A 23,693-nucleotide genomic window follows, 5' to 3' on the forward strand; every position below is an offset into this window, starting at 1 on the left:
GTGTACTAACCGCTCCCTCTTTGTTTTAACAGGAAATATGAGAAAACAACTCTGTGAGTTTGTCTCCAAAACCTTCACCAGATGTCCGGGTTGCTTCGAGTTTCCTTCACTTTTTCCAGTCCTCCAGTGATGACATCACCACCATCCCATAACCCTCAGCGTCCTGTTTCCCATTTCCCACAGCATAAATTGTCCGTTTACTCACTACTGGTTGTCTGTTGTATGTCTCCCATAACTGACAATTTTTCACATCTTGAAGATCAAACTACAGTATACAGGGACGGAATCCCCAACCCTTAACTTTGGTCTTTGTGTTTTCCTTTTACAATATATATTATTGTGACCCATCATGTGTGCCTTCTTTCACAGAGGCTGGTTCAGTCACAGAGAAGACAGTTTCAAACAGCATTAAAAAATGAAAGAAGCACAATCTCAAATAGGTAAGGTTTACTAGTGCATAATCAGCTACAGACAGTAGCATGTAAGGCAGTCATCATATGATGTTTGGAGGCTTTAAACCTGGCTCACTTACCTGCTATTCTGATTTCTCTCTCTCCTGTTCAGATCACCTTCTGCTCTACTCCAGCTATTGCCTCTATTTCTCTTCAGGAGAGTGCTCCTGAGGATGACACATTTGAGGTTCTTTTAATCTGAGGGGTGATTGCTGGAGTAAGGCTGACAACAATGTTGCTTTCAAATTTGCCGTGTATTTCATTAAAAGATCCAGTACAGAAAAAAGCCCAAATACTGTCCCATCAAGTGCCAGAATAAAAGTTCTCTCTGCCCAGTTTTTTTTTTATGCAGCACCCCACTTCTAGTGCCACTTGTTGTATTTGGGTTTCTGATTGCAGATGATTTGCATATGATTATTAATGAGTTGCATATAATTATCAACAGGCTTTTAAAAAATCTGCAATTTTTTAATCAGTCAAATGAGAATGTTATGATTCTAACATTCAGGGAGCTTATAATCTTTTAATATATTTAACATAAAAAACTTTATAACTGTTTATTATAGTTCTTTAAATTATTTATGTGAGTATAAAATGGCCAAGAAACATTTTAGAATGGAAAACATTAAATCATTAACACTAGAATCCCTGAAGCCTAAAAAAAATGTTATCCCTGCCCACCTTAAATCCCTTCACACCTCTCCATCAGCATCTTTTGTTTTGTAAATGTGTCAATCAGTACAAGCAGCAAGCAGCCTGCTGTCCCATTCCCCACCTTGACGGCGCTCAACTCGGGCAAAAAGTTCTCCCAGCTCAAGCCTTATCTGTGTGTGAGGTTTCTGGAGTTGTATAGGGTAAATAATACAGTATATCATTATTTGGAACACATGCATGTGTGCTTCTTGCCTTACACACAGGACTCCTCTGATAATAATAATGCAGAAAATTTTACTTAAATAACCTAAGTATCTATATATATATAATTTACTAAGGGCACGCAAGACAGCGAGTGCAAGCAAGACAGAGAGCCACGCCCGCCAACTCTAAGACCATGGGATACGCTTGACAGAGCCTCGCCTGCCAATTCTAACCCTCCTCCCGTGTCATGGGATACACATGACAGAACCCCGCCCGCCTACTGTAACCCTCCTCCTGCGTCCACCATCGCTCTGAAGGCATGTGCACTGCCTGCTCATGTGCCCGCATGCAACAACTCACCAAACACAGCCTCAGTCACTTTAATCTGTGCTACAGTCCACATGAGAGAGACACACACACACACACAGGCGCGCGAGAGAGAGAGACACACACACACACAGGCGCGCGAGAGAGAGAGAGAGAGACACACACACACACAGGCGCATGAGAGAGAGACACACACACACACAGGTGCGCGCATGCATTATTGCAATGTTACTTTTCTTGGTTGTTTATTAAATTACAGATTTTTCAAATGTTAATTTTTTTTCCCTGTGCTTAAAACTCATTAAAAAATGTGTTTTTAGCGAGCAGTTCATAGCGCTATAGCACAAACTCTTGCAGTGTTAGTTTTCTCTGTTATTCAAGGTTTTCTCAGTGTTATTCAATGTTTTTACACTTAGTTTACTATTACGCTGTGCATTCTATGGTATAATTACTATATTTGTGCTTAAAAACTTAAAAAAAATATATTTACATACAGTTTGTACGGTCTGGAATGGATTAATTGTATTTACATACAGTCCTATGGGGGAAATTACTTCGGATCAAGACGAAATCGGTTTATGACCAGAGTTTTGAAACGCATTATGGTTGTGAACCGAGGTTCCACTGTATATATAATCGACCAAGTCGCCCAACCATGGGGTACGCACGACAGAGCCCCGCCTGCCAACTATCACCCTCCTCCCGCGTCCACCCTCGCTCTCGTGGCATGCACACTACTTGCTCATGTGCCCGTCCCCAACACGTCACCAAACACATCCTCACTTGCGTTGGTCTGTGCTACAGTCCACATGCAGCTGTGAGCCACGTTGACTGATCACGTTGATAATGATGCGGCGTATGCTACACCGCGGGTTGGCTAGTTGTATTAGGTTACTTGTTACTCTAAAAGTAATCAGGCAACTTAATATCTTACCCTAATTTTACCCTAATGCTCTCGAGATTGTGCTGCTGAGTTTAGCACTATTCATTAAGCTCATTAACATAAATTTAGTGATTTCTGAAATATTAAAGCAGATTATTTCAACCAGGAGAAGGAATAATACGATTGCCTGAGCCTTTGCCTCAAGAAATTTATCATGTGGATGCTTCTACCCGTGGCTCTAGAAACCACGTGTGAAGCTAAGCACACAAATAGACTGCAGTGGGCATTAAAAGACATCAAAATGCTTAACTCTAACTCAGTACATAACCACATAACTTGGTCAATCTCATAGAAATTGAGCTCTGATAACAAGGCTTCTCAGAGATCAATAGCCTTGTTTCTCTAATGGGATCAAGTATTTACATGGCATTTTAGAAACTAGTTTTCTGTGAATAACTAGATTAGTAAAGTGCATGTAAACACATATTGTGTGGTGCTGAGTTCTTTATATTTAACTGACAGAGTAAAATAAGAAAATAGAAAATAGATGACAAAATGTGCTTGTTAGATTAAAAAACTAGAAGTACCTGTAATACAATAATTAAAACATGTGTAAGCACTGTGTGTCAACAAACAAACATTGTATAAAACACACCAAAACCTACCCTACCTTAATTTAGTTTTTGTATTCTTTCCTAGATTTATTACAATATCATAATAATAAACAAATGAAGAATTTGTTAATTAGTATAATAATAAAGACTAGAAAATTAAAATCCAGTTAGTTTGCCTTTTTTCCAAGCCATGTGGGAAACTAAGAGATATATTTCTTTGCAATTTAACTGATTTATTTCTCCACATTTAGTGTAAAGTGACTCTTTATATTTTATAGAGACCATTATGCTAAACTTATTGAAATGATTAAAATGTTCTCTGGATTTACAGCTGGACTTCTGCTTCCTTTACAATTCATTTATATGATATATTTCATATGAGATTCAGGGCAGATCCTGAAATAAAATTACAAATACTACTCTATAGTTGAAGCACTAAGATATTAAAATTAAACCTCTTTTCAAGCAGCAAATACAAAGAGGGAAATCATCTATTTGATTTTTTTTCCCTGAGAAAATGAAAAAATATTTATTAGTTTAATGGTTTGTAGTGAAATGAAATTTAAATTTCATTTTAGGAACGTATGCACTATTTAAATTAAATTGGAAACAACATGTTTATGATGTAACCCAAGATGTCATGTAACAAGGTCAAATATATTTTCAACTTCATAACCAAGAGCTTGTTTACTATTTGAATATTTCCCCTCACAATGAATATATGCATTTTTAAGAGGACTTACCTACCTTTTTAGTACAAAATGTTTCACAGTTTAGATTGTCAAGGGCATTCTAGGGAGGTCAATAATGCTATTCATGGATTTAAACAACACATCATCAACACAAATTATAGAGAGAGAACAAAAAGCCATTTAATGTCTGCATAGCACAAATAGAGGCCACAATCAAGGCACCCATCTGGATTTTAACATTTCGTACAGTAATCATTTATGGTATGACATTGACTGCTTTGACCTGGAAGGGCCAAGGTAGGATTTTTCTGTTTACAGAAAATAAACGCATTTTCTGAAATTATACTTTTACATTTTAAATACTTCAGAAGTCAAATTACAAAAGTTAGTCTTTAAAGTTTAATATTTATGTATTTTCATAAAAAGACAATAAAAATTGGTTTAAAAAAATCATGTCAGACTAATTTAGTGCTAATAATCCTGATTCAAGTTAAGTGGTACTGGGTGTGAAAGCAGAAACCAATCCTGGACTGTGCACCAGCGCATCACTGAGGTAAATATAACCAAAAATAATTATAACATTTGACCTTTTCCTTCCTTCACACATACAGTCATATGAAAATGTTTGGGAACCCCTCACAGCCTGCATAATAATTTACTCTACTGTCAACAAAAAAGATAACAGTGGTATGTCTTTCATTTCCTAGGAACACTGGGGTGTTTTCCAAACAAAGATTTTTAGTGAAGCGGTATTCAGTTGTATGAAATTAAATCAAATGTGAAAAACTGGCTGTGCAAAAATTTGAGTACCCTTGTAATTTTGCTGATTTGAATGCATGTAACTGCTCAATACTGATTACTTTCAACATCAAATTGGTTGGATTAGCTCATTAAGCCTTGGACGTCATAAGAAAATGTATTTAAGGTGGTCAATTGCAAGTTGTGCTTTCCTTTGAATGACAGCATGGGATCCTCAAAGCAACTCTCAAAAGATCTGAAGACAAAGATTGTTCAGTATCATGGTTTAGGGGAAGGCTACAAAAAGCTATCTCAGAGGTTTACACTGTCAGTTTCAACTGTAAGGAATGGAATCAGGAAATGGAAGGCTACAGGCACAGTTGCTGTTAAACCCAGCAGGTCTGGCAGGCCAAGAAAAATACAGGAGCGGCTTATGCACAGGATTGTGAGAATGGTTACTGACAACCCATAGATCATCTCCAAAGACCTGCAAGAACATCTTGCTGCAGATGGTGTATCTGTACATTGTTCTACAATTCAGAGCAATTTGCACAAAGAACATCTGTATGGCAGGGTAATGAGAAAAAAGCCCTTTCTGCACACGCCACAAACAGAGTCACTTGTATTCAAATGCTCATTTCGACAAGCCAGATTCATTTTGGAACAAAGTGCTTTGGACTGATGAGACAAAAACTGAATTATTTGGTCATAACAAAAAACGCTTTGTATGGCGAAAGAAGAACACCACATTCCAAGAAAAGGACCTGCTACCTAATGCCAATTTTGGTGGCGATTCCATCATGCTGTGGGGCTGTGTGGCTAAATCAGGGACTGGGGCCCTTGTTAAAGTCGAAGGTCAGATGAATTCAACCCAATATCAACAAATTCTTCAAGATAATGTTCAAGCATCAGTCACAAAGTTGAAGTTACACAGGGGTTGGATATTCCAACAAGACAATGACCCAAAACACAGTTCGAAATCTACAAAGGCATTCATGCAGAGGGAGAAGTACAATGTTATGGAATGGCCATCACAGTCCCCTGACTTGAATATCATCGAAAATCTATGGGATTATTTGAAGCAGGCTGTCCATTCTCTGCAGCCATCAAATTTAACTGAACTGGAGAGATTTTGTATGGAAGAATAGTCAGAAACACCTCCATCCAGAATCCAGACACTCATCAAAGGCTATAGGAGGCATCTAGGGGCTGTTATATTTGCAAAAGGAGTCTCAACTACGTATTGATGTAATATCTCTGTTGGGGTGCCCAAATTTATGCACTTGTCTAATTTTGTTATGATGCATATTGCATATTTTCTGTTAATCCAATAAAATGAATGTCACTGCTGAAATACTACTGTTTTCATAAGACATGTCATACTGTATATAAAAAGGAAGTTGCTACTTTGAAAGCTCAGCCAAATGATGTGTTTTCCCCACAAATAATACAAGAATGAAATGTTCAGAAAAGATAAATGAGTAGCCAGAATATACTATCAATTCAGTTTTATCATTATTATAAATTTTCTCAGCAGTTCATTTATATTAGGGCACTTAAGTATTTGGATGGAATATAACTAAAAGTAATACTATATGAATCACGTAATGATAGAATTGTAAGGTGTACTTTAACTTTAGATTAACTGTATTATATCCTGATATGGCACCTGTTAACTCTGGATTGCAAAGCACTACATATGCTGGAATGTTATTCCTTTCTGTTTATAAAATTTATAACATAAATTGCCTTAGAAAGGCAAAGAGTCATATTAAGGACCCCAGCCATTTTTCAAAGTCAGTTTTCTCCATGTTTTGTTTTGCCAACTATACAAAACCATTAGAGCTCACGTCCTAAGATTCAGCACCATTCTTATGTCCTGGGTCAAAATGCTACTAAGCTGCCAAGCACACATACATTGCAGAGTGTTTCTTGTATCTAATAGCCCAAAGTGTTTGGCTTGAAAATTCTTGTAGGCCCACACAGACCTTTGAAAGAGATTGTCAGAAGGAGTGAAGCCATTCTGAAAATGTGTGCAAAGGGTTTGTGTGTGTATGTCTCAAAGTAAGAGAGAGAGAGAGAGAGATGATTAAGCTCTTAAAAATCAGTATTTATGAGACCTGCTCATCTACTTAAATCTACTGGCAGTCTCAGGAAGTATGATGGCTTGGATCAGCTTACAGATTTAGAAAAAGTAACTTCAGATGGTGTTTCCTCTGACCAAAAGTGAGCAGAGCCAGACAGAGGTGGCAGTGAGAGTGTGGAGAGGGGATGTGCAGTGGATAACTGTAGCCACATCAATCAATCAATCAATCGATCAATCAACATTTATTTATATAGCACATATTCATACAAAAAAATGTAGCTCAAAGTGCTCTACAAAATGAATAGAAAAATAGAAGACACAATAAAAAATAAACATAAGTCAACATTATTTAACATAGAACATAAGTCAAAAAGTCCTCTTTATAACATAACAGGAGCTGCATCATTAAATGGAACCCAAGGAAGGAGACAGCCTCCAGGTAACCTCATGTGAGGGAGCAAGGGACAGGCACTTTGTTTCACATTGAATTAGGTTACCAGCACCAGTGGTAATAAAATGTCAGATGAATAATGCCTCAGAAAATTACACAAAATTAAGGTCTACCAACATATTGACATACAGTACAACCACAAAATGACAGTATTAAAATTTAGCTCAACAACATAGCTGCAATGCAAATGTATATTCATAAATTTCCAATTTTTGTTCAATGGGAAAAGTGCTAAATTATATTGTATGCAAGTAAATTACATGTTTTCAGGATAATGATGATGAGATGTACAAGTTCACTCTTAAATTGCGGCCCAAACAAAAACAACAAATGGGGTCTAAACTTTAAGCCCATACTGAGAATATGTGCACAAAAATGAGTAAAAGTAGATGCAAAAAGTACATCATAGAAAATTGAAAAATCTGAATATGTCAATTAAATTGAATCTGCTGTAAACAGTATGTTTCATAATTTTGGGGTCTAGGGCAGTGCCCTTACTTGCTCTTGACATAGAAATGCTACTGATAACAAATTATGTCACTTTTAATTAAATTAATTAAGCTTATTTAAATTTTACTGTAAAAAAGCAAAATCTAGAAATATTTGAAAATAGTTTTAAAAATACCTCCAGATGTTGAAAATCAAACCATATTATAGAACTGTAAAATGATCTTTTGTTATCTTAGATGTGACCCAGAATTTACAGAATGTGTAATTTCTGACATCTTTGTTTACAGTTTAGGAAGTTAATACAGTAAAGTTATTGCTAGTGTTTTAAAAATGTGTAAATATATTAAAAAAAACTTATTTACTGAATCAAATTTCAATGATAACAATATGTACATTAAGGCAATCTAAAACATTTTAATCTTCTTAGTTGGGCATTCCTGCTCTATTTTTTTAGACTGAAAATTCAAAATGAAAAATATTTGTCATTATGTACTAAGAGGCGTGAAAAAGTAGAGGAAATCAGGAAGTGGGCAAATGCTTCTTCATGGCACCGTAACTCAGTCCAGTGTGGCATCGGAGGCAGCCTGATATTTCTGCCAGCAGCATCTATACATCCATCCATTATGTGAAATTGCTAAGTCTAAACTCTGCTAATCGTAATGTATTACATTAATAACATTTTCTTTTAGAAAAAAGTGTAAAACATTTCTGGATGTTATGATATTAGTTTGAACCTAAAAAGTGAAGTTCTTGTCTCATCTTGTTTCAAAAGGAGCCATAATTCATTGTTTTGTCAATTACTTCCTATTAGGAGTTTTTCTACTGCACGAACAAATGAGTTCCTGTGCAATGTACGCCCTAGATCACTTGTGGTCGCTTTCCACTTGTGTTGTGTTGCATTCCCACTGCACAACAGGAACCGTAACCTTTATGCAAAATATGTGATGTGCAAAGAAGTGTGATGTGGTGCAAAGTAAGGTACGTTCAGGACTCCCCCAACCTTATTGTTTTAATTGCAACATGGGAGAGATTATTTCTTTGAAGCAGTGCATGGTGTGGCACAACAGGGAAGAAACAGTGAAGAAAGATATAATACAATGAGCAGCAAGATCAGGAGTTCAGAAGTTAATCATTGCTTCAAAGCTATTGCAACTATATTGAGGATATTATGGCTGTGATGCATTGCATAATGTGGCACACCAGAAAGGCTGCTATGAAGAGTGATGTGATGCAATATACAGCAAAACCGTGAGTTCATGATGGACCACCGCAACGTATTCCTTCAAAACGATCGTAGTGTCACAGGGGAGATTACTGCTTCGATGTAGTGCATAGAATGGTGTACCAGGGAGATGGTTATGAAGAGTCATTTTGTGCAAAACAAGGCAAGTTCGGGATCATGGGGAACTCTTCCACACCTTATTGCATCCGAGCGATCTCGACTTCACAGGGGAAATTATTGCTGTGATGCTATGCACAATCCATCATGTCAGTCAGGTGGCTATGAAGAGTGATGCAGTGTGAAATGCTGCTTGATAGGGAGTACAGAAGTCATGGGTAACCCAGGGAACCCCACCTCCAACCACCACCTTATTTTAAAATTGCGATTATGACTATAAGGGGGAGATTATTGCTTCAATGAGGTGCATAGCACTGCGCACCAGGGAGGCAGTTATGAGAACTGATGAAGTGCGAAGTGTGGCACACCATCTTCACTGATAACTCTCCTTGAAGTCTAAACTACTAATAGATTTGTAAAATGATGCAGGTGCTTGTAGTCAACCAACCAGCACTATTCATTTCACCCACGATAGTCCCTGGTTGAACGAAAAGTACATATATTAGTGTAATAGCTAAAACAAGTACCAGGAACTACAAATGGCTGAGTTCATGGGGTAGGAATACTAGAAAATTTCATGGGTTTCTGAAAGGTCCCTGGTTCCTGGAAAAAGTTCCTGCAGTGGGAAAGCATCTGTTGTCTGAGGCTAACATCGGGGCCTGTTAAGGTTTGGTACCATGTGCTGTTTCTCTGTACTATCCCCACCCAATTATTCTCCAAAACCAAGTGAATCTGTGGAATGCTAAACATTTTTACTTCTACATGACATTATATCATGACATTAAAATATTCTTTTAAACTTTAATACACAAGCAAAATGTGTTGTCTGCTATACTGTTATGAAAATACTAGTAAAAGGTTAATGTTATTTAACTGTGGGAGGAAAACAGCTTGTGATATTTTGTATCCCCTTACATTTTTCACTGTAAGAACTTTAGGCTTCCTTATTTTTGCAATATTAGTTTCTTTGCAATTTACAAAGGGATACATTTTGACTAGTCACAGAGAGTCAATCTTAGCTTTGATAGTACCTGAGTGTACTGTTCTTGTCTTTGGTGTTTGAACCAGAAACTAAACAGCAGCCAAACTTTACTTCACAAAAGATTCATTGAGTCAAAAGAAAGCGTCCTGCTCCAATTTTGTTTCGATTTAATGAAGTTAGAGCAAAACTGAAAAGAAGGAAATTACAAATAATTACCAATTTAAAATAAACAATATAACTTTGCTAAATACTTATCCAATTACCTTAAAATAATATTTACAGGCTTTGCGTCAATTGGACTAACAAACACTGACTATTTGTGAAACTTGCTGTCTAATTATGGAGTTCCTGTAACTCTATTTCTGCTTCCTTACAAATATTTACATGAATATTCATAAAGTTATATCATCAAGTCAAGTCAAGTCAAGTTGGGGGGCATGCACTATACAGTTCATTGCCACATCCACTACATAATGAAACAGCTCCTGATCCTGGTTTGCAACCCATCAGGCAGACACACGGTCCAGTCCCAGCCTCTATCTGCTGCAGCCAGGTGTTACGTGGGCGACCCCTTGGCCTGGTCCAGCCACTCGGGTCCCCAACAATGAGGATCCTGCGAGCTAGATCACCCTCGGGGAAACATGGCCATAGTGTTGTAACTGATGCTCCCTCACAATGCGGTTAATGTGCCTCATTCGGGACTCCATGAGTAACCGCTCATTCGACACAAAGTCAAACCAACGGCACCCAAGAATTTTTCAAAGAGACACAGTACCAAAGGAGTCCAATCTTCATCTCAGGTCACTGGATAGTGTCCATGTCTCACAACCATATAGCAAGACAGGAAGCACCAGGAGTCTAAAGACTTGGACCTTCATCCTTTTGCATAGATATTGGGAGCACCTCACACCCCTTTCCAGCGACCTCATGACCCCCTATGCTCTCCCAATCCGTCTACTGACTTCATAGGAAGAGTCACCAGAGACATGAATGTCACTGCCAAGGTAACTAATCTTCTCGACAAGGTCAACACTCTCTCTGCTGACAGACACACTGCTGATGGCTGCGTCTAAGAAGTCATTAAAGACCTGGATCTTGGTTTTTATCCAGAACACTCACAAGCACAGACACTCAGACTCCTAGCTCAGTCTCTCGAGCATCCTGTTCAGAGCCTCCATTGACTCCGCGAAGATCACAGCATCGTCAGTAAAGTCAAGATCCGTGAATCTTTCCTCACCAACAGATGCCCTACAACCACTTGACCCCACGACCTTGCCCAACACCTAGTCCATACAAGCATTGAACAAAGTAGGAGCAAGAACATACCCCTGATGAACCCCAGAATCAATTGAGAAAAACACAGAGGTTCTGCCTCCACTCTGCACATCACTCACAGTACCAGTGTACAGGCCGCTCCTGATATCCAGCAACCTCCAGCAAAGATTGCTTGCAATGCCAGAAGGACAGCCTTATCACCAGCCTGGAGAAGTACACCATGGATACCACAGATCCCTGCAACCTTTCCCCCGCCCCCCAGCTGGTTCACCACCTGTGCAATCTCAGTGAGATTGGGTGGTTCACAAACTACAGAATGTAGTTTAAGATAATTTGTTTTGGTTTCAACAGATGTTTTTTTCATATTTTTGAGATAATTTTGGTTGAGAACCACTGCTTTGAATAACAAACAGCTATTCTGCAAGACAGAACGGTGAGTATTTAGTTTAAATTCGGCAGTGCTTACAAATTGTATATTTTATATTAAAACGTTTCTTTGTTTTACCATTGTGACAAAAAATGATCTTAAATGCCCAACTTACTTTATTGAACTTAAAGGTAAACTAAACTATGTAAAGTCCAGTAAAAAAATCAATGCCACATTTATAAGAGATATTAACTTAAAATCAACAGTTTATCTCTACTCTATTGTTAAGATGGGTTAATCTTTACTCATTTTCCCTCTGCTGAATACATTGTTGTTGTTTTTCTGTTTAACCTTCTGAGGTTTTGAATGTCAATGAATCGCATGGGAATATTTTTTGAAGATGTTTGATTTTCTTTAACCTTATATTTGGAATGTCTCAGTGACATCATCTTGTCTTCATGTTTGCTGCCATTTTGTGTCTCTGTTGCTGTGACACTAAAGATGGTGCTATGGGACTGGTCTCAGAAGTCACCTGTTATGATTTTAATAATGTGATGAGTAATAAGCTGGTGCTACATGGTGTTGTAGATTGTAAGTTTAATTTAGAAAATGAAACTTACTAGTGTTTTAATGTGCTTCAGAGACCCTTTACAGAGGATGGTTCAATTTCTTTTCAGCTAAGTTTTAAGTAATTTTTATTTACATATTCTATGTTTAACTTACAAATGAAGTGATCTAGTTTGTGATGTGGTTCAATAAATGTGATCACTAACTGCGAAGAGTAGTACTCCACCATGATCAAACATTTTGTGCTTTTGTGCGTACGTGTCACTGAATGTAACAAATAGTAAGTGTGACGGTGCAATATGCTCTGTCACAGGTAAGAAGCTTGATGAGCAGCTAGTTGTTTAGCTGAGCAGTAGGGCTTGCTGCTTGTAATTCCCAGCTTTCTAAGTATAGGAGTTTCAGAAACCCTTCATATAACACATTATTCATTTTTCCCATTTTTTCTATTTAACATACGTTTTAGTTCAAGATCCAACTTATATTCAAAAATGGAAAACGAATGTTGGCAGAAACAGAACTTGTTTATAACCCAAGGCCTGCCTTTACATTAAAACATCAAAAGAAAAACAGAACAGAGACGGAGGCCTAGCAGAATTCTTTTAGAACAACATCAATACATTCCTATAAAATTCTTAAAAATCCTATCACTGTTCCATATAAAGAAAAGGTGATTTTTTTAAATTTTTAGACAATATAGGAGGTTGGACGGTTTGGAGACAAAGTCAGTGTAGCTGCAGGAGTGTAAGGTCAGTTCAAGCACGGATAAAACACATGCCGAAAGAAATCTCTCAGTCCAAAAGTTTGTTTTAAAATATTTAGTGAAAATTCTAAGCAAACAATCCACACAAGAATAAAGAAAAAAGTTGTTACACACATAGAATAAAAGGCAAAAAACAAAAAATGTATCTTCTCTAAACTTAGCTTTCCTTCTAAAACTTTTGTTGTTTCTATACTTAAAGGTTCTTAACTTCTTCTTCTGTATGCTTTAAACATACGGAGCAGCACTTTCAATTAAGTGCTTTGTCTTAAATGTTACTTGGCACTCAAAACATGCACACAAGGTACGCAAGGCACCATAGGCACGGTTTAAAACCATGTGCCCTCTACACCTTACACATGGCAAGGCTGATCACTAACTGAGAATAATGTTTAGTCAGATAAGCTAGAAATAGTTAAAATATACCAAGTCAAATCCACTGATGGGGGTTATAGGAACCTCCCATAGATTATGCACTAGTAATTAGTAAAACATTTATGATTCTTATGTAACTAGCAAATGGCTGTTACAGTCAGAGAAGCGAAATTGCATTGGTTTGAACATGTGCAGAGGAGAGATGCTGAGTATATAGGGAAAAGAATGCTAAGGATAGAACTGCCGGGCGAGAGGAAAAGAGGAATGCCTAAGAGAAGGTTTATGGATGTGGTGAGAAAGGACATACAGGGGATGAGTGTAACAGAATAAGATGCAGAGGACAGGAAGATACAGTATGGAAAAATATGATTTGTTGCGGCAACCCCTGTAATAAGAGCTGTGGAAAGAAGAAGAAAAGACATGGTACGCATTTAGTTTAGAAGGATGGGTGAGGATTCTTCCAATTTAGCAAATTAAGTTGATGTGCATGCAAGGTAGTTTTGAAAAATCACCATTTATTATTAAGTAATCTTATTCTATCCATTGTCACTTCTTACAAAGCCATTAAGGACTAGGAGTAATTATAAGTCCAGAGTCCAGTCCTATCTGAAAACAAATTAGACCAGAATGGTCTTAATTTTAAGATGATATTGTCCTGAATGCTTAATGGCATTGCCCAATTAGCATACGGCCTCTGAAATGTTTTGGATAGATTTAATCTTGAAAAAAAAATTGTTAATATATACAGTGATTCTCTGAAAGAGATATGAGAGTTTTGGAAGGATATTCATTATAGGAATATTAATTCTTTAGCTAAAGAGTGCTAAAAACCTGATCACCTATTACCATCGTATTTGATGCTTTTCCTCACACTGCAAAAGTTAAACAAATATAAATATTAAAATTTTGTTTTAACTGTAATCCTTGAATATTCAAACTATTGTGAAAAAGTAAAATTGGACAGAGTATTTGGTATTGGACTTGGCAGCAGAGCTAAATTTGTGACAGATCAACTTTTGCAATGTAGAAAAAATGCAAATATCAATATAATATAAAAAGTGTAGAACACAAATGTTACCACAGCTGCATGAACTCCTGCCTATGAACTACCTATACACGGGAAAAAATAAATAAATAAAAGAAATTCTTGCACTTGCCCTCAGAGGATTGATGATATATTGCAATAGAAAATATTGTACTACTCCACTGTTCTGATTTCCTTCCACCACACCAGTTGATTATTCCCATTGCTGAAGAATGCATACCTGGAAGATGTTTAGATGACCTGGCATTCAGTAGTGCAACGGTAGTATCTTTTTGTCTTCATTACATTCTCTGTCTTTTTTGTCTGTGCAGCTCTTGGCTACATTTGAGCTCCCAGACATTAAGGTTTTTTCTTCTACATGTTCCGAATATAACTTCTGCCCTCTAGTTACCCTTTCTGCCCTGATTTCCATTTTTCCAAACATAAGCTCCTCCACAATTTACAGCATAAGTTTTACGTGTGGCTTTTTAGCTAATACATAACAATTCTTGAAAGTATGAAAATATTTTAAGTTAATTCAGCAGTTCCAAAATAGTATATAAATACAAAGCAAGAAGTTTTTTCTTTTGTTTCACAGTTAATGTCATAAACTGTCACATTTCTAAATAACAGAGCTAAGGTCTCAAAGCCACAGTTTGCTGGCTGAGAGATAATTAGCCATTTTTATAGCACTGATGTTTGCATGGTATATTCGAAAGTCATTTCAAAATGCACTATGGTGTGTTATCTGCCACCACTTTTGTTTGACAGTCTTCCACATATATAAAGGTTACTAAAATGTTCTCATTCAAAATGCAGTGTGTTAGTTAGCTTAGTGGTATAATGAGAAATTTGCGTGAAAAGCCAAAACCTCAAATTATATTGTAATTAGGTCTAAAAATAAATCACCCATGAAGTTATAGCTTGGGGAACTTGCACTCTCTTAGCTGAGTTGAGCAATGAAAAAAGTGTTTTCATACAAACAGCATTCCATACTGTACATATGAATTATAACATTTAGAAATCCATGGCAATAAAAAATAATTGTGTTATAGGTTGTGTCTTAGCCATATCCTTTGCCTTCAAACCTGATAAGAACTTAACTGAATATATTTCTATTTTATTAGTAATAAGGTTACAATGTAGTATGCAGTAAAAAAGGGTAAGTGATACTGTATATCAGATAAACTGATTTGTGTTTTCCATTAAATAAAACGAAGCCATGTATTTTAAAGCATTCATTGATTAGCATACTCTGTAAATGTGACAATCCTTCTGCTGCTACTACTACTAGCACTACTGAAATTTTGTCCACTGCATTAAATACGTCTGACAGAATAGAATGCAAATGTTTTTTGCTGTACCATTGTGCAGTAATAATTTTAGTCACTTTAGTTTTGGTTACTTAGCAACAAGTTAGTAAGGACACCTGTTATTTAACAGCATGACCTCTGTTTTTGAAGTATACCTCTGTTGAAGTTCTGCACTGTCCTAAAAGTTTTTATACATTCACGCTTTCATTGTTAAGTAGTGTTTTTATTTCATAGCTGAAGAAATGCTTTCTTTTGGATTACTAAATTAATAAATAGCAGTTGAGTTCTGTATATAAATTAATCGGTCCAATACACAAATGTCTGGTGAAAAATCTCTCATTGGTGAAAAGAAGACAATTAAGACACTGAGGTGTAAAAACAGAAATAAGGATAAAAAAAACAAACATTAAGATAAATGTGAGTGTTTCTATCCTCATTCAATCTCCCAGCTGATTGAAGCCCACATTTAAAGCCCTTAGTCTTTCTTTGTTACTAAGTGCATTTACGCAAACAAGACCCCCAAGATGATTCTTTTTGATTAAACCAATTCTGGTTTGGAAATGAAGAATCAGAAAGCTGTTAACCCTATGACAACAAGAGCCTGACCTTTGTTATGAAAAACCAGGGTGTCAGCTTGCCCCAAACCCCAAATATGAACACACACTGAGTCCCAGGTTCAAATAATGGATGGTTTAATATTCATAAAGTACCTCCAAAAAGATGCCAAAAGCACAAACACTGGCTTTCCTTCTCTCTCTATTACCTTCTCTTACCACTGCGCTACCCCCCTTTCAATCGAGTAATGCTCCACATCCTCCCAGCTCTGACTCACTTGGATAAGTGAGTGCAGTCCGTTTTATTGTGGATCAGGACTACTTCCAGTGCCAGGGCCACTTCCCGATGGGAGTACTTCCGGGTCATACAGAAGTCCCATGAATTGGGGAGCTCAACTCCCTGTAGTACCCCCTTGTGGTACCCACGGGCCCTAGCAGGGCTGTGCTGTCAGACTACCTCTCCTGGCCTTCCCTGCTGGTTCCCAAATGGGCACCGATTTGGAGGGCTGCTGCCACCTTGCACCTGGGGGAATTAAATAACCATCTGAGACAGTCCTTCCCTGTCCTCTTCTTCTGTCGTGGCCAGGGAAGGTATGAAGTCCACGTGAAGGTATGAAGTCTGTTTATTTGGGGCTTCTCGCCCGGATAAGCAACCACTCGTTCTGGCTGGGATGTCCACCCATTAGGGCTGCCAAGTACAGGTGCAATCTCCTCCCCTCTCTTGGCCGTGACGTCTTTATGTTCCCAAAGGGCCTCTGTCCGGGTAAGGGATCTTCCTGGTTCCTGGCCAGGATGTCTGTCCATCCCGTGTGCCACCTACACCTTGAAATCTGTTTGCCAGATGGAGTTCTCAGATCTTGCAGTTGTTCCCCAGATGTTAGGGTAGTACAGATGAGGTTGCACAGGGCACACCACCAATAGAAACACCTCCTCCAGGGTTAAAATTCATGCCAGAATGTTCTGTGCTCACATGTTTTTTAAGGAACGTGATTCAATATCTGGCAATCCAAGAATTACTAGAACCAATTAATGGAATTGGTCGTTAATCTCTCATTGTCTTATGGTTATGTTATTATCTTGCTAGTGGCATTCACTCATTAATAAGACTAGATAGCTAAAGCTCTTGGTGATTTATTTATAAGCCATATGTTTATATGTAATGGTTTCTGTTATGTATATTTTCAGATTTGTTTCTAGATACTGGAAGGCATTTTGCCATCTACATAGTGTAGAAAAGGCAAAGACAAAAACCTTAACATCAATTGGGAATGTTGTTGGGGATAGTAAGAAAATTTTGAAGAACTCCCAAACTTGTTACAATATACAGTATATACCCCATTTTCTGAGGAAGATGTGCCAGAAGCCTTGTTTGGGATTAGATCAATTTCTTGGTCCAGGGTGATTTATCTTCATGACTTTATAAGGTATGATATTAAGGAGTTTAAAAACCTCTTCTGCTGGTAGCCTCTTGGCCTTGTCAAACTGTAATTTCCAGCACTAGAGCAGTTTGCACCTGAATGTGAAGTGGTTAGTTTGAACATCAGCATCTCCAAATGTGATTTACCCAAAGGACTGGCTTACTTCATGCAGATAAATTATGAGCAGATGTCCCAGGTAGAAGAAGTTTAGTATGTGTTCATATAAAGAGTGATATCAGAGGTAACCATGACTGATTAACAAATTTGTACCTTCAATTTAGCATCTGGCCATTTGATCTGACCAGGGTGGCAAAAAGTTTTTTATTTATTAGTTGGTCCATATATCATCTTCATCTTTGGCAACCAACAAGCTCTGGGTTATGACCAGAAGACTGCCAATGTCTGGAATGTGGTTCCCATGCAGAGTCCTTAGTAGCGTTAGGACCTTAGCAATACATGAGAACCTGAAAGTATAGCTATAGTATGTAGTAGGATGTAGTTGAGGTAACTTACACAAGCAGTTAGGGTGCCCACTGAATGTCTCTTACTTGGGATGTACCAGGCAATCTCCACTGAGAAAGATCCAGGAGCATACCCTAGACACTTCTAGAAGCTAGCCTAAGAATGTCATGGAACTTGCAAATCTTACATGACCTGTGTTCCCTTTCCTTCTGTCTGGCATTTTATGGTAATCAAGACCAGAACTACTAGATCTCATCATATACTTACGTACTTACTTATTTATTTTGACTTATGAATGTATGATTTTGGCAACAAATCTTTTAATGTTCAATTCTGCGGAATTTAGTTGTGGCAGAACTTCTGGGATGTAGTTATTCTGCTCAAAGACTGTATTTAAAATGGCCTCTTCAACAAGCCATTTTCATGTAAAGGATGCTTAGAACCTTACCCAGTCTTACTCTTTGTGTGGTCTTCAACATTCCATATATGTGTAAACCTCCCTGAAGTATTATAAACAATTATCACTGTAAACATCTGCACAGTTATTCAAGGGTCATTAATAGAGAGTTGTAATAACAAAAATCTTGTTTACTTATTATTATATACCATATAATAATTTAGTATTCATCTTTTGTTGTGCTAAAATCTGTAAATTATTTGTTTTTGGAATGGATACTTTCATAATGCTTTTTTGTCTTAAAAAATCAAGCTTTCTTTAAAAATATTCACTAAGCAGTGTGCATAGCCTGCCTGTAGTCCCTTGCTTCTTTCCCTGGTAATAATTTTATGTTTCATGTGTTATAGATGCTGTTTTGGTTGAACAAAAAGGAAAAATTCCAACAGTCCCATTCCTCTTCTTTGTATCCCTCTTACCTACCCCTGGGGCTAATCAGGGACTTTCAGCTTGCCATTGTTGGTATAAGGCTGTGTTGCCGCATGACAGTGTCACAGAAAGAGATGTCATGCTGTTACCTGTAACAGACTCTGAGAGCGTGGCAGATTTTCTTAATAAGCATCGAGGGACTCCTTGGATCTCGACCTAAGCCTGTTAGCATCATCAGCTGCTCTTGCTTAAGAGCGCTCTGCTGAGGTTTTCATCAGCAGGTAGGAAAGACAGAAAGTTCACAGATGTAATTAGGGCCTCAACCAACTTGTTAAAGAAAACAGATATGAAACTGACATTGCTACACTTAAACTGTAACTGCTATTGTGAGTGAAGAAATTGCTAGATTATTTTTTCCCAAGAACAAAGCATTTAATTAACTACCATGAGTACATACAAGGTACTTAGTTGATCTGTTATTTACTGATTTTTGTACTTTAAGTGTTTGTGAGGAATAAAGGTTATTCTCTTCTTCTACAGCAGAGCACCCCTGCGTTCACTGTTTAAAAAAATGAAGCTGCTTTTGCTATTGTTGTGCAATAGTGCTGCCTATGATATTAGGAATGCTGTCAGCAAGAGTACTAGACAAAACCATTCGTTAATTAAAATTAATCACATAAATGTGCACTGCAGATAGCAAAAATGAATATACAGAACAATTATTGTTTGCCTTGATACTTTCTTCAGTTCATGGCTTCTGACTCATAAACACAACACCTTATGGCTCTAGAATACAGGATACTCAAAAAAAAACTATTATAGCTCAAAGTGCTTTTCTGTTAAGTGAAGAAATCACAACATACTGTATAAAGTATATTTCAATTTGATCATCTACTGTAGCTTAATCAAAAAATCATCTGCAATTCTGTACTTATTACTGTTGACTGATATTGGACATGTACAATTATTTGAGTGTGCTGTTTTCTGTGCTTTAACTGTTAGCCTTAATACCAGAACTATTATTTTAGATATAAAAGTATTTAAAAAAGATGTAACTGTTTATTTTCTGTTCTTACTGTTGTATTTTTACAGAATTCAATGTAATAAATATCTAAGGATTGAAAGAACTGTCTTTTCCTGTTCATATTGCTAAGTTAGAGTGATGTTAGCTTATTTAATAATAATAGTTTTGCCATCTCATTTAAAAATTATTTTTACAGTAGTATGTAGTTATAGATATATTATTTATGTATTGACAGCCCCTGAATATTATGAATAGGTTGCCATCATATTAATGAAAATAACAAAACTGTAATTTAAGTTTTCAGTTATTTGGTAATAGTGATATAAATTTTCATATTAACTGTATGAGAAAGGTAATATGTGGCATGGTCTGATCAAAGTTATTCCAGATAATTGCTTCTGGCCTGTTACATCTTCAAAAAGCAGGAGCCATTAGTATAAGTATACATTTGAGTTAGCAAGAAGAAAGTCCGGCATACCTGAAAGTCCTCTAGTATGCCTAACAGTAGGTTGTGTTACTATAATGACTTCTACAAATTACAGTGTGATGCCTAATTAAATTGGAGGAAATGCATAGAAAGCGTACCCTGGACCATGCTTGCTGACACTTCACTCAATGTAAAAGTTTACAGTTTTGCTGACTGTTTCTTCATGTGGTCTTTTATTGAATTTTGGGAAAGTCTGGCTTGAACCTCGCTAAATTAATCTTTTTCAGCTGCTTGGTGTTGCTGATATTCTTAACCTGACATCTTGTTGTTGATGTCTGAATTATGAACAGTACTGACTCTTTTTAGCACTGTGAGGGTCTTATTTTAAGTGGCTTTTACTTTTACCTTGATTTTTTTTCTGGATCACTATAAGTATCAGTTTCTTCTGTTTTTTGTTGATGATGCCTTTGTACACTGGTAGGTTCTCTTTGTTATGGTTTAGGCCTATCTAACTTCTCTGTTTGCTTTTTTGTGCATTTTATACCATATTTTCAATCAATACATTTGCTACACTGTTAGCATCAGCTCATTTTCTTGTGGAGACATTCTGCACTAAGACCTGAATATATAGTTTAACTCCACAACTCCAATAACATCACTGTGTGTGTCCTACAAACGTTTGTAGTGCCAGTTCCAGTGCTAAACTTTGTTCCTCCATTCAACGATGCCTGCTACATACCTAGGCCCACACTTTACAATGCCTATATTTTTGTCAACTTTCTGATTTTCCCAACTAAAGACAGGGTGTACATTTTGCTGAAATAAATTTTTCTATGTGCTTTTCCAGGGCCTTAAAAGCATTTTCCTGATATCCAATGAATATTTACCAGGGATCAGGATGTCACCAGGCTGTGTCTGAGAAGTTTATTTTCACTCTGTGTTCTAAAGTACACTGTCCTGCAAAAGGTTTTTATCCTAAGGACATTGATGTGTTATATCTATGCTATATGGAGATAAAACACAAAATGGGTCTGTTACTAATATTGCTTTGTCTAACAAAATTTGAATTAATTTTGAACACTGAAACTGTGTGAATTTATTATAGACTGCAATTTTGATATGTCTTCCTTAACTTAAACAAGTCCAAAACCTGACAATTTTGCCTCTATAAATAATGCAACTCCATTAGGTTATGTTTACAGCAGTGCTGGTCAGGGTGGGGTTTAACTAATAATTATTAGTTTTGTACTAAAAATGAGAAAATCCTCATTATATTCCCATTGTCCTTTGGTTGTATGACTCAACAGCTGATAAATAATATTGGTCCCACCCATTCTGCACACTGGTCTTTTACTCTTCATACCTTCACTGGGACATTAAGTGATCTGAATAAACCCAGTTAACATTTCTTTTCACAGATAATCATTTTTGTTCTTGATTTTATTATTCATTTTAATATTATATATTATATTATTACATTTTCCTACATGAATTTCAATTTCTGTTTATCTGTATTGAATTTGTGCAGCATATTCATGTTCCAATATTTTCTAACTGTCATTATTAAACCTGGTCCTCACATATGGCTTATCTGTTTGCAGCACTCCACAGCATTTCAGACCATAAAGGAGTCTCCATTGATCTAACAGATTTTAATTGATAACTTTAATATTTCCTGCCAAAACCCTATATGTCCCTCCTTGTGTTCCGCTGCTTCCATTTCTGATGTTTCTCTCTGAAGTTTTTTTACCACCCATATTACAAAATTTTGTTGACCAATGTAAGGCAGTTTGTTGCTTAGTGTTAAATAAACCATCCATCCATCCATTTTCCAACCCGCTGAATCCGGGGTCACCACAGGGTCATGGGGGTCTGCTGGAGCCAATCCCAGCCAACACAGGGCACAAGGCAGGAACCAGTCCTGGGCAGGGTGCCAACCCACCGCAGGACACAAACAAACACACCTACACACCAGGACCAATTTAGAATTGCCAATCCACCTAACCTGCATGTCTTTGTACTGTGGGAGGAAACCAGAGCACCCGGAGGAAACCCACGCAGACACGGGGAGAACATGCAAACTCCACGCTGGGAGGACCCGGGAAGCAAATCCGGGTCTCCTAACTGTGAGGCAGCAGCGCTACCGCTGCACCACCGTGCTGCCCCCTTAAATAAACTAGTTTTCTTAAAATGCTGAGAAGTATCTTGTGCCAGGCTCCATAATATAATTCTGCATTTTGATCTATGAAAGCAAAAAGACAACACCTCAAGATACTATGGTGAATGATTTACCTCACTAAGTGTGCCCAGGCTTTCTGCCCATTAAATGAAAAACTGTGTGAAATAGTTCATTTTTCTGAGATTATTTATTTATTTATTTATTTTTGAGATTTTTTTGCAATCATTCCATACAAATTAATCAATTTTTACTAAAAGTAGAATTGAGAACAAGTCGACCCCCACCTCTGAGATAATTTAAACATTAAATTCTTTCACTAATACTAGTTTATCTTATATTCCTCCCTCTCTTTCCTTTTGGTTTAGCTCCTTTACCAAATATTCACCAATATCACCTTTATTCATTAATGACTTGTTATATAAAATGAGACCTACTAATTTATTGGGTTTCATCCAAAGAACTCTCTTTAAATCCTGCTTTCATGTAATGGTCCTAGTTGTTAGGCTAATGGATAAAATTGAATACATTATTGACAACAGCTTTGTTTCAACTGATTTGAAAATTGCTTCTGTAATCTCAAAGTTAAAAATCTCTAGCCTTGATGCTTATAATATTTGAATTATTTTTATCCAGTCCGTTACTTTTCTACCCCTTGAGCCTGAGGCATTCCAACTCATCATTTATTTTACTCTTTTGGAACCATTTCAGTCAGTCCAGCTTTAGGGTGCTGCACACCAGCAAACATGAACTGGTCAAGGTAACTCGTAATTTACTTATGGCAGTAGACTAAAATGACATTCACATTACCAGTCTGAAGTGATTCAAATCCGATTTTTTGCCTTAATTTGACACAAATCTGATGTTTACATTGCGGTTCATCGACAAAAGCGTGATAGACATATGAGCGCCGACAAAACCGCGACGGACAAACTCGCACCAACAAACTCGCTAACTGTTTTTCGGCAAATGCGTGCCGACAAAATCGCCACGATAAAATTGTGAGAGAGGCCAAGAGAGTGGGACGCATACGTGCGCATTATGTACACATTATGTGCTAGGTTATAACTGTTATAACTGCTAATGGCATGCCGCGAATAAATAACTCAGTCGAGGGTTGGCATAACGCGTCGTATACAAAGCGGAATTACCAGCAGTCAGGCAGCCAGGAAGTCTAAATACGCTCAACTATCAAGACGTCTTGCTGCAATCTTCCCACATATGCAGGGCGTGATCTTAAGGACTATCTGCGTGCCGTG

Source organism: Polypterus senegalus, chromosome 13 (genome assembly GCF_016835505.1).
Source record: "Polypterus senegalus isolate Bchr_013 chromosome 13, ASM1683550v1, whole genome shotgun sequence".
Classification (NCBI taxonomy): domain Eukaryota; kingdom Metazoa; phylum Chordata; class Cladistia; order Polypteriformes; family Polypteridae; genus Polypterus; species Polypterus senegalus.